Genomic DNA, 13822 nt, shown 5'->3' on the forward strand with positions numbered 1-13822 from the left:
GACTGGAGGGACTACTCCTAAGTGTTGTGGCTTCAGCTCACCAACAACAACAACAGCAGCAGACATGCATTATGATGGAGGCTGGAGCCACACAGCACCATGACTTGGAGCATGCAGGTAATATGCCATATGTATAGTTGACTGTTCTGTACACTGGTAGTTAATGCATGTGTGAGGTGTGTCCTTGGTTTGTAGCTGTCATCATAGTATTTACTGTGCAAGTGTGATATTCTCAATATCAGCAGCTGACCTGTGAAAGCCAACTGTTGTACTACTGACCTGTATCATACACAGTATCAATGGCACAGTTGTGCCCACTGACATTAATTTCATCATTTCTGCCGGTCCCTCCGGTGTAACAGCAAGGCAGCCTATCCATGCTGGTGAGTGTGTATTAACAATACCTTTAATAGTCTTAATAGTAATAGTAATAATAGGCACAATGAGTAGTGCTCTGTGTATGCATGCAGGTGTGTTTGTGTCTGTGTGTTGATATCTCACATACTGAGTAGTGTGCAAGTGTGCAAGTGTGCATGTGTGCAAGTGTGCAAGTGTGCACGTGTGCATGTGCGCATGTGTGCATGTGTGCAAGTGTGCATCACTGGTAACATTGTGTACACACATTGTAAACTGTGTTACCTGTCTTCCACCCACAGGTTCTGGTGCTGCTCTGGTGTCATGCAGCAGGGAACCTGAATCAGGTGCCATGGGTTGTGATAATGATGATATCTGTGTAATGGCACAGGAATGTGTGCCAGGGTCCGTCAATGGTCAGCCAATTGACAGTACACAGCTGTCAACCCCATCAATGCGCACAGTCATCCTGCCAATACATCCTTTGTCACCAATGGCGCTAGGTGATGGACAGGATACAGTGGGCATTGACCAGGGTAATGTGGTATCTGTGGCACATGCTTCCCCACACAGCAGCCATGGGCAGGGTCCTGAGATGGTACCACACAGCCAGATTTCCAGGGGTTTTCGTGGGAGCATTCGTGGGCGTACTGCCCCCGTCAGACGTGCCCACAGAGGTCTTTCAACCTCAGCTATGTTTCGGGCTGTCATGCAGGCACAATCACGTATGGAATGGTACACCAGGCAGGGTCTGAGGGAGCTGAGAGCATGTCGCACAGCCATGAATGACAGTATGCGTGACATTGCGGCTGACATCCTTAGTTTCACCGATGTCATTGACAGATGTTGGGGGGGGCATTAGATCTGTTCCACAACTACATGTCCATGAGCCAGGGCGATGGTGGACGGTTGAGGCATCAATGTGGGTGTATGCCTGCTACAGCAGCAGCTGGCAGTCATTGCAGATGACAACAGGGCCATGGCTGCCCCCATAGTGCCAGCAGCAGCCCCAGCAATGCTGGGTCTGTGCTGTCATCAGACCTCCCCAGGAGACCATGTGCACGTGGCTCTGGACAGTCCCAACAGGGACCTGTGTCCGGTTAACAAACACCTGCTTCAGATGACAGTACCCAGTCAGGCTTAGTACTGGATACGGTCCGTAGCACCCCTGCCAGGCACAGGTTCCGTGTCCATGACCAGAGACACTGATCTGTATGACCTGGCAGGTACAGTCTGTGGCTGTCCACAAACACTGGTATATGGCAGCCATGAGGTGGAACTGTGTGCATGCATACACACATGCGAATTGATAACACCCAGGGCTACCGCATACATGCACACACTGCATCAACATTGCCCCACCTTGTACTGCTGTCCCTCACCAACACACATACACATACATGTCAATTGGTTGTATCAGTGGCAGACGCAGGCATACCAAGTTCACACCCTGTGCATATGATGAAACTGTGCCACCTCCTGCAATCTCTAACATCAGTGCAGGAACAGGTTAACATGTTGCTGATGCACAGGGTGACTACATAGAAGTGTAGTAATAGTATCATGTTGTCAACAGGACAGTGTAATGATATTATTGTGGGTATATCCCAGCATGCCTGATGTAGTAACAGTATGATTGTCTTGTATTGTTTTCTACACCCATAGTAAGTACCATAGTGTCATATCTGCACATCTTTGCATACTGGTGGTAAGGCTGTCAACAGATGGCCACATACATAGGTAGCACAGGGGATAAGGAAATGTAAGTATTGATACGCAATGATGGACATGTAAACTGAAAGTGGCATGTTGCCCACACTCGACTCTGCAATGAGGATGTTTGAGGATGTTGATATGTGTGCAGTACTACACAACAGGTACAGGACACACAGGAGCACCCTAGCACTGCAAGCTCACACCTCATACCATGCAAGACAGCCCCAACACACAGAACTAACTTTCACAGGAGGGAGTGTCCCCATAAATGTCAGGGATACTGTGGTGGCAGGACAGGTAGCATACATCCTACTAAGTATGGAACCACTGAGTGAAGGCCCAGTGTCTATTATTTGACGTGTATTACTGCAGGTATGAGCACTTGGGTTTCCGTCCGGTTATTGTACATCATGATGGTACATGGTCTGTATACTTGTGTGCGCTGAGATTGGACCCTGGCCATCTGGCCTGTGCATTTCCAGGTACAAGTTTATAGTGCCTGCATATTTGCACTGTTACCTACTGGAAGTGGTTCACCTTGTTTGTTGTAGCGTGGACTACATCCAGCCCTGCTTAATGTAGCTTCGTTTGCATGCATGATTGCTTGAAATTACCCTGGAACACTGATCCCACCTGCAATGCAGATGTACGGAGCTTCTGTGGATCCCTAGTGACATCTGTATTGCTTACTATACTTATGTCCATGTCTCACTTGACAGAACGTCACTGTTTGTCCTGTTTGCATGTACGTTGCCTGTGACACATTGCATATGAGTTTTCTGGCATTTGCCCACGTGAGCATTCATATATGCCAGTGCTAACAAATCAGAAGCACTACACCCTCACATACTCACCTTCTGTACCTTGTTCCCCATTGGCCCTATGTGTTGTTAATTACCATGACAATCATAATACTATGGTAGCATGTGCAAAGGTCACTTGTCAATCACCTCTATGGTCCAGTTGTGGAATATGTGAGTCATGTGGCAATGTCATGGCTGCCACATGTACAAAGTCAACCCTCTCCCCTACCCATGAACTTACAACACATGTGAGAGATGCAACCACATAGCCAAGCTTGGGGCTAAGCACTCTGAACTCAGTAGTGGCATAACCTGTCAGGTGGCGTGACATACTACAGTCACTACAATACCAGTCTGATGTAGACCTACAATGACAGCAATCAAAACACATGAACACACTGGGACATTCATGGAGCCTCAGAATAGCATCCTGCCTGAGCAGCAGACACCTCCGCAGCTGGCACACAGGCAAACGTTAAGCCGGAACAGAGCACGTGCAACACATAGCACACAAATCCTGTGTGCCAAACTGTCACAGCCTGTAGGGCTAGATAACACACCTGCTACAGTTGTGGTAGGTACCTCTATTGTCAGGTACAGTGAGGTCCCACTCACCAGGCCAGACAAGGAGAAGGTCACAGTGATATGCCCGTGGGGCGCTATGGTCCACCACATAACACAAGCATACAGGTCAGTCAGAGGCATGGACACATATGACTCAGTCATTGTCCATGCCACTGTGAATGACCTGTGACGTACCTCCCTGGACTACATGATAGGGAACATAGAGGGGCTCTCCGAGCATGTGGCACAGGCTGGTATGACCCTGACCTTGGTTGGCATCATACCCTCACCAAGAATGCTGCCACAATATGTAGTAAGGGTATACTATGTCTACATTTGCCATATTTTTCAGTGTCATTCATAGGGTATCCAATGCCTGTCAGCGTGTGCGTACATGCTAGGGAAGCCACGATGCTTTGCTAGGGGCAGCTTGCACCTGTCACCCATGGGCCATTGTATATTGGCAAAGCCTCTTGATACACACATAGTGCCTTTTTATGCAGGGCTCAGATTACATAGCCACCTCCACAGGTATCACACGGGATACGACACTAATAGTAATGCTACTCAACATCAGCAGTGTACACCTCAAGATGCTTGCAGTGGACACTGTCCTTAGCATGGTGAACTGCAATATCTGTGCAGTAACAGATTCCTGATTCAAGGCTCACAGGTGCACCCCATCACTGCCAGGTTATACCTCATACCATGCTTGTCATCCCCTACACATGCAACAAACATGAACAGGGGGGAAGTATCTAAAGGCACCACAGATACACACACCTCCGGGTTGGTGCCACAGCACAAAGCATCAGGGCCTATCCATGTGCAACTAACAGTGGGTTAGACTGCCTTCAGGTTCCTGGCCTGGCACACACCACCCTCCCATACCCAGAAACCCACTTGTCCTCCCTGACAACACTGGGAATATGACAGTCTCTACATACATCATTATATGGCTGGCCTGCAACTACCCAAACATAGAGTGTGAGCATTACTGTAGCTCCAACACCCTAGCTGAAAGGTTCCTAGCATGTAGTCACTGAATTTCTATAGAACATCTTGTTACCACTCCGACAACAGGTGAAAACATGCAGCACCTGTTCATCAACAACATGTAGACTATATGCCCCAGACCAGATGTGTATCCCTCGTTGCTCAGATTACACCATATACAACTCACACTGTATATTCACATACCACATGCAGCAGCTGCACAGAACACCACAGTCATATTGTTATCCAGTGCAAATACCATGTATACACATGAGGCAGGCGTCAGACATGGGAACCATTGACGGTCACAGGTATATATGTGTATGTGGCACACACATACATCATGTGTGCATTGCCATTATTGGTTTAATCGATGTCATGCATTATTGTGAACAACAACCCACACACATGGGCATTCTGTGTGACAAAAAACACACGTGGCATTTGCAGGATTCAAACCCATGACATAACTGTGCTATGACAGTAGTGAAAGACATAGTAACAGAGCACACTATTTGCATTACTAGTGGATGTTCTCTCTTCTGCTGTACTTATAGGGTGCTGACATCATCTCTGTTTAGAGAATGGAATATGCAGCAGCTGGTGTGTTGTACTAGTTGCCAAAAGGGACAGTTCTCACACACATACAATTACACACACACTACATGCCCCCCGAAACAAACACACACTTGCAGGATTCAAACCCCTACCTAATTATGTTATGACACTAGTATGAGACACAGTAGCAGAGTGCACTATATGCATTACTGGGAGATTTGCCCTCTTCTACTGTACTTATAGGTTGCTGATATCATCTCTGTTTAGGGATTGGAATATGCAGCAGATGCTGTGTTGTACTAGTTGCCAAAAGGGACAGTTCTCTCACACATGTAATTGCACACACACTACTCTCCCACACTTGCCATTTGTAGGATTCAAACCCCTACCTAACTATGTTATGACACTACTATGATACGCAGTAGCAGAGCGTGCTATATGCATTACTGGGAGATTTACCCTCTTCTGCTGTACTTATAAGTTGCTGACATCATCTCTGTTTAGGGATTGGAATATGCAGCAGATGCTGTGTTGTACTAGTTGCCAAAAGGGACAGCTCTCTCACACATGTAACTGCACACAGACTACTTCCCCCCACACAAACACACACACTAGCCATTTGTAGGATTCAAATCCCTACTTAACTATGTTATGACACTAGCATGAGACGCAGTAGCAGAGCACGCTATTTGCATTAGTGGGGGATTTTCCCTCTTCTGCTGTACTTATAGGGTGCTGACATCATCTGTGTTTAGAGGGGGAATATGCAGCATCTGGTGTGTTGTAGTACTTGCCAAAAGGGACATTTCTCTCACACATATAATTGCACACACCATGCAAGTATCTGTTGCTCAGAAACTGTTTGTGGTACTTTATTGCCATAGCTTTCCCTATCTCTATGAACAACTTGTGTACTGTGGTTGATGTATGCATGTGAGTGGGATCCACTACTTTACTTATGTCTCTGTTGTCATGTCACTGTGTGCACTGGACAGAGTTCTGTATTGTGGGAGGTTCCTGTATTAACACATACACATGCCAGATATGTGTGTGCAACAGCTGAACTGTGAGATTGCCTATGTGTGTGAGCATGTCCAGTTCACAGTTCATATGGCTTCCTGACTGACACGTCTCATTTATCTAAGTGTGTGGGCATGCCCAATGTGTACTTTCCATATGTTGAGATCTGTGGTCCAGCACATTTGTGTTAGTGTATGGACTTCATCTAGATTTCACATGTACAGTTCAGTGTTGGACATCAGGTTGTGTTCCTACTGGCCAACTGCTTTGTGTGTGAACCTAACAGGCATTATGCTGTGCCTGCAGAGTTGCCATGGGATAGTTTGCATACAGTTGTCAACATCCTTTTTGACTGGCCAAACTTTATTGTCGTATAGTGTACTGGTTCAGTACTTTCACTGTGGTGGACAGTATCATCGGTTTTAGTCCTAGCATTGCTTGACATATTTGTAGTGCACACACCAGACTGGTTGAGAGGCAGTTGTGTAAATATGACCATGTTGCTTTTTGTTCAGATATGGCCAACATAGCACAAGATTGTCAACATTGTTCATGTATTCCACAACTTGTGTGGACAGTGACAAACAATGGCCATGTGCCCTAGGCCATTTGTACTGGTAGTCAGACAGTGTTTGTCCTTCAACACACATATTCACTGGTCTTTGCTTTGACATATTTCAAGGTTAGTCTGCTGTGCCTCTGTCTACCCGTGACATACTGGTGATATCCAGGGTAAACCTACCATCTCACATCCAGTCAGCATTATTCCCCTGGATGACAGTCAATAAGGGGCTCCCTGGATAACCTGTACTGCGGTTAAGTCATGAGTGGAGTGAGCTTCTTGGTCATGGATCAATCAGTACAGCATGTCCTGTTTATGTCAGTGCTGGGGTTCAGGCCTGTCATGTGCGTAGGTCACCACCATTCAGAATTTACATGGTGCCAAGTGTCCATTGATTCCAGCTTGCTCACGGCTTTGTACATTAGGCACAGATCACCTCTATCCACACAGTATAGCAGTGTGTGGAGCTGCAGTGTGTTTAACCAGGCAACACATGGCATCTGTTACAGCTTTGAGATACTCCTGGTGGTGCATGTTTGCGGTCTTTCTAGTTGATGCAGGTGTCTGCTACTGTACATCCCACAAGGGCCATTGTAAGCAATTGTGAGGCTGACGATAGATGACTGGAGAGGCACAATGACCTCCCCTGACCTAGCTGTGCTTAACTTCATGATTACATGGGTATATGGTATGTGACTGTAGCCAGTACAGACACATGGTTGTCACATGCAGGATATCTATCACCTTGTGTCCCCAGGTCTCTTATTGCTCCTGATGTACTTAATGTGTTAACACCTATGTGGTATATTGGGGACACGTACTGTGTTTCCACAGGGGCTCACTATATACTATTATGCATTTTGCTGGTTGACATGGCTGTTCCACCACTTGTCTGTTTCTATGTGTACCTTTTGTAGGCTGCTCATGTCAGCTGGAGGGTCCCATATGGTGGCCAGGTTTTATTCATCTGCAAACCTGTTCAGACACAGTCCTTCCATGTTGGCCTGTACCTGTGTGACATATATACCATGCGAGACAGGTCCCAGGACCGTGACAAGGGGGATGCCATGTGTACCTGGTTTGTAGTCTGACATGGCTGGGGCATTTCTGACCAGGTCAGTTCTGTCCTTGAGCTGGTTTTCAAGCCATCTACTTGGATAGGGGTGTATAGTTAGGCTGGTGAGCTTATCTGTACTGAACTACTGGGGTATTTTAAGGAAGGATTTTGCAAGGTCCGGATAGGCTGTGTGAACCACATTCCCCTCATCCATGGCCTTTGTGCGTGTGTCACATGAGTTGGACATGTTTAAGGGGCAGGATCTGCCCTATGACAGCCACACTGGGTAGGGTCCAATGTCTGTAGGTACCCAATATCATTATTCATGGTCTCCATGATGATCCTCTCCATTACTTAGCCGACCAAGATGGTCAGGCAGGGTTGAGGAGTGATAGTTTGCAGTATCCATTCAGGCACCACCTTTGTGGTGAGGGACCACTGTTGCTGTACACCGCTCTTTGGGTACATATCCTGTGGTAAGTTGAGAGTGAGCAGTACTGCTATTTGGTGTTCCATTCTTCTTACAGTTTTGGTTGGACACAACCCAGGACACCATCTGGTACCATTGATGCTGTGTGGTTTGCTTTGTAGATGCTGCCTGTTACCTCAGCATCTGCAATGTCAGGGGGCCGTCACTCTGCTGGGATAGATATTTGGCAGTCTGGTGCTGATGGTGAGTTTGCAATGAATCTGTTAGGTTGGATGTTGACAATGTGTGTGGGTTTGGTGTATTGTTTGTGATATTTGGGTAATGCAGATCATATCTGTGGATTACCACTATGCTTCCTACCATCAGTTAAGACAGCTGTGTGATTATCCTTTGTGTACTGCACAATTTGTCTCATCATAGGGTCATAGGTTCATACTAGACTATCTGTCCTGGCCATGTTTGAGCCTAGACAGACTGTGTGTGGCTTTTGTCACCACTTGCGATGTGCAAATTATGCCCATTTAGGGTTTACTTTACTAGATGTGACACAGAGATGGCTACCAGTGTTAACCTACTATCTCCCATGCACTCAACTGGATTTCTCTTGTAGATTATGAGTGTGGACCTATGCCTAACATGGACTGGGATTCTGTTCCAGACTGTAAGGTGCCTCTGGGTTATGTATCTGTCCCTCCAGCACATCCCATTTATGTATGTGATGCAGTTCAGATATCTCACTGTGGTGTCTCTGCTGGATTTGAGGTTTCTGCAGTGGAGCATGTCAATTAATTCTGGATTGGACTTGGCCTTGTACATCAGGCATGCATCACCTCTGACTGGGCAGTATGCATGTGAATTGGTCTGGGGTTTCTTCAGCCAGCCAGCAGATGACAATAGTTTGGACCCTTTATCCTCTTGGTGAGGTACATTAGTGGTCTTTCTGACTGCTGCAGGTGTCAGGTATGGTACATCCTACATGGGGCATTGTTGTCATGTATGGGCCTGATAAGTGTGGAGTGTGGGGGCACAGTGACCTCTCTTGATCTACATATGCATCCTTTCATGTTAAGGTGGGCAAAATAGCAGGTCTTACTGGCCACCTTGGGAACGTCAGTGTCACATGACAGGTTACTGTCAACTTGTGTCCCTAGGTTCCTGATTACTACTTTCACACATACGTTGTGTGCCTTGTTTGGTATTTGGTGACACATTCATACTCTGCAGTGTCTTCATTATGGCTGCTGGGGTTCCTGCATTTGGGAGGGTGGACTGTAGCTGCCTGCAAACTGGGACACAGTTCTAGCTACTGTTACCTGCCCATGGATAGTCCATGCTGCTTCTTGCTGTGGTACAAACCTGGGGGTGTGGTAATCCTTCACAATTATTGATAGCCACACTCCTATTGTAGTTTGTTCCATGTTTTCGGGCTGTGCGGCATGGTATATGGCATGACCTGGTAGTATTAGGGTGATCTTATGAGCCTTGACCCTGGTTTCTGTTACAGAACAGATATTACCATTCTCCATGCTGGGGTGGGATTGGTCTGCATGCATCTTGCATTTTAGACCTCAGGCATTGGGTAGCATTACATCCAGGTTGTTACACCTTGTGCTACCTATGGTGGTGTGTTTGTGTTTCCAGCCTTACCTATTCAAGGCACAGTGGGGGTGACAACAGCCTTTGCCAGTATCCACACAGCCAGGTGTGCTGGGTGTGTGCCATCCCTAGCAGGTGGTGCATTCTGTCTTGCTCAGCATGTCATCCCAGGCTGTCAGACATTTGATTTCCTGTGACTTACAGCTATACTTCGGCCAATTATTGTACTTGGTCTTGTTATCTTCATAGTGTGGCATCATGCTTGGTGCGGGTGGGATGTTGGCAGGGTCGTCATGCTTGCATATGCTAGATGGTGTTACATGGCTTAACACATGGCAATCATGCCTCAGGTGGTGCTGCAGGGCTGACTATGTTGGATGCACATACTACACTCCCTGTATATGTTTGACTGCAGGTTGTGTCATGTTAGGCATCCCTTTTACTATATGAGTGAGTCAGAGAGGGGTATCATTCCTAGGGTTCCTACTGAGCTAGTGTATGTGCTATGCGTTGCCTCTTTGCCAAGGCCAGGGCATACTGGGCACGCCTCCTTCTGCCTACTGGGGCAGGCTCAGGTTGTTCCTCCTCCGAGTCACGCTCTGCCTGTGATGGCCTTGGCAATGGTGGAAGGCTGTTTGTCCCACCCCTATGTTGGTCCTGCTGCAGCTGTTTTCGCAGAATCATATTATGCAGCATAGCACATACCATGACAATTTGAGTACATGTAGTTGGTGAGTGCTGCAAGGCTCCACCAGATGTGTCCAGGCACTGGAACTGTGACCTGAGCAGCCCAAACACACGCTCTATTACATTTCGTGTTTGTGCGTGTGCCTCATTATGGCGTTCTTGTTCGGGTGTGCGTGCATTTCTGATGGGTGTCATCAGCCACGGCTCCAGTGCGTATCCAGCATCCCCCACTAAGTGACCATGTGGGATGTCCCCATTGGCAAATGTCTGGTACAGCTGCGTCAGATGCCAGATATGGGAATCATGGTAGCTTCCAGGGCAGCCAGCACACACATTGGTTATTATGCCCTGGGCATCACAAACAACCTGGCAGTTGATGGAGGGGAAGCCCTTGTGGTTAAGGTAGGCCCTACCCCGTTCACCAGCTGGTGCCTTGATGCGTATATGCGTGCAGTCTATTGCACTCACTACCTCAGGGTATTCCGCTATTTGCTGGAAGAGACGCATATTGCTGGCCAATGCCTCATGGGAATTGGGGAAATATACATGATCTCTGACATGTGCTGACAGGGCATCCAGGAACTGGTGCAGTACCCTGGATGCTGATGCCTGTGAGATCCCCATCATATCGCCAGTTGGTCTCTGGAAGGTACCTGTTGCTAGTATTCTTATGCCAACACATACCTTGGTTTCCACTGGGATGGGTTCCCCTCTGTTGGTTCTGTGTGTGAGGCGTGGCCTGCACAGCTCCACAATTTGCTGCAGGAGGTCTCTGTCCACTCTATAGCGCTCCACTATCTCCAGCTCATGTAACCCCTGGTAGGTGACCCTGGGCCTGTACACTCTTCTCCGTCTCCTCACTGTGGGTTGTCTGGCAGCATTTGCATTGTCTCCACCCTCAGCAAGTCACCTATGTCTCCTTATGACAGCTATGGCAGCCCCTAGCATTTTTGGTCTGAGTGAAGCTTTTTCAGTTTTCACTTCTAATAGCTTACTCCTGTGTTGCAGTGTCTCTTGAGAGAAACATACTGCACTGCTGTTTGCAGAGTTTTAAGTGCTGGGCTGGGCTAGTATTCTGCCTGTGTAATTGCCTGCTTCTAATTGTTTTCACCTGCTAGCTCCAGCAGTATTCCCTGCTAGCTTCCTACTATTTCTTCTCCTTCCTTTTTCCTTTCTGTTTCCTCAGGGGGGAGCAATGCACATACAAGCGGAAACACACTCACAGTGGCTTACACGAGCACACACATGCTTACACGGCCTAGAATCTGCTTACTCGGTCTAAAACGCGCACACTAGCGCAAACAGTCTTACAAGTCTGTCAACAGGCTCCTACATGCTCCCTCTGCCTTACACGCGCGCATTCATGCTTACCCATGCGCACACTCTCCTATTCGCGCCTCCTGGTGCGCACAGGCACGCATGCATGCCCAGCAAGAAACTTTGGTGTAGGCAACAGTGTACACCTTCCATTTCTTGACTTTCCCATGCTTATCTTGGGGCACTCCACTTTCCATGATGTGTGAATGACATCTGTCACGTAACACTGTCCTCCAATGAACTGTATTTCTTTCTGTCATTCCCCCCTGTGATGTCAACTATCTCTTACTCTGTTACTCCCCCTTATCTAACTCTCGGATTGTGCTCATTTGCTATGTGACAGTGTGATTCAGTATCCTAACACTCATTTACATAGGACTGCCTACTAATGCTTAGTTATATGTCTTACATTCAGCATCCACCCTTATCAACCACTAAACGGTGGCCATGTTGTTTTTGGTCTGCTGGTCCCTGCATTGTCAATCCATGCATTGCATAAAACCCACATTTGTGGGTTTATAACCTTCATTTTTATGTTTTATATAGCGCAGCCCATTTTCCCGGGGCTGCGCTGCATTTAAACATAATATTTTGTCATGTTTGCATCAGGGTACCTTGCCAATGGCCACATATTTGGCCATTGGCATGCTGCCTGACACATATCCACACTTTATTTGGAGCTGACATCGCTCCATTGTGTTATTTGCAGAAATGTACTCAGTTGTCAACTGAGTACATTTCTGCAGCTAACACGACTCTTACATGGGCTGGTTTCAGCTTCATGGATCGCTAATCTACCTCATTTGCATGCCTTTCGGCTGCAAGTGAGGTAATTAGCAAATCCACACGCAGTCCGAGTAAGAGACGTTTTAGCTGGTCTCTTACACGGAATTTCGGGCTGTTCCTGGATTGCGATGGCTGCATGGAGTCTTACACAACTCTTAGACTCCGTGCAAGCCATTGTGAATCCTGCCCTATGTATACAACAGCACATTTCATAAGTAAATCAGTTTTAACAAGTCATAATTGTAGGCAATGCAGAAATCAGCTTCAGTATCCTAACATAAATTTATAAACAATTTTAACAACTGATGGCTGAGGGGTTCAGGTGCTTCACAGTGATATAAATAAAACAGCATGCAAGATCATGCATAGTTCTACTTTGCAAACCAGAAAATAGATGTTACTAAGCATGCGTGGGACATTTATTATGCAGATAAATATCCCACTATACTTCCAAAAGAAGCAGTTTCCACATAACCAAAGTAACAAATACATAGCCATAAGATCCTATTAATGTAGCTAACTGCACATTACAAAACAGTGTTATTGAGGTTAAAGACAAATAACTATTAAACGTACAAAGAACACAGCTGTGTAACATCTGGTGATCTGCCATCAGGAATCCTTCTTCTTGGGACTAGTATTTGCATATCCTTCCTTACCCAGACTGGCTATTTTTTTGTTTGAAACTCTCTGCAATATGGCAGGGGTTGTGTCCTCACAGGTGGCTTCTCAGAAAGCAGTCTTTTTTTTCCAAGTGTAGCAGGATCTTCAAAACAACTTTTTCAGGGGAGAACAATTTTGTGTGTGTGTGTGTGTGTGTGTGTGTGTGTGTGTGTGTGTGTGTGTGTGTGTGTGTGTGTGTGCGTGCGTGCGTGCGTGCATGCGTGTGTGTGCGTGCGTGCGTGCGTGCATGCGTGTGTGTGTGTGTGTGTGTGTGTGTGTGTGTGTGTGTGTGTGTGTGTGTGTTTGTTTGTGTTTACTATCTCTATCTAAGGTAAGTAAGTGAAAATGATATAATACCAATGATTTACATTTCATAAAACATGCTCAAATTTTATTTCTTGACTAGATAAACCCAGCAGTACTCTCGGGTTAAGTAACTTACTCAAAGTCAAACATTAGGCAAATGGAGGTAGAAAGAATCAAACCCTGTACCTTTAATTACAAAAGAAAACTCATTAAGAGCTTGGAGCCTTAATCTTCCACATCAGCTGCTACACCTTTACTAACATTTTTTTACAGTCAGCCAATGTCAATTATTAAAGTTTCATTGTTCTTATTGTTCAGGAAATGCATGTCCATGCAAGACCTGTTTTGTTAATTTTTTTAAGTGGATTAGAGTTATCTGGCACTTAAGGCTCTGTGCTGTTAACAGA

Source organism: Protopterus annectens, chromosome 8.part0 (genome assembly GCF_019279795.1).
Source record: "Protopterus annectens isolate FY-2018-M chromosome 8.part0, PAN1.0, whole genome shotgun sequence".
Taxonomy (NCBI): Eukaryota; Metazoa; Chordata; order Ceratodontiformes; family Protopteridae; genus Protopterus; species Protopterus annectens.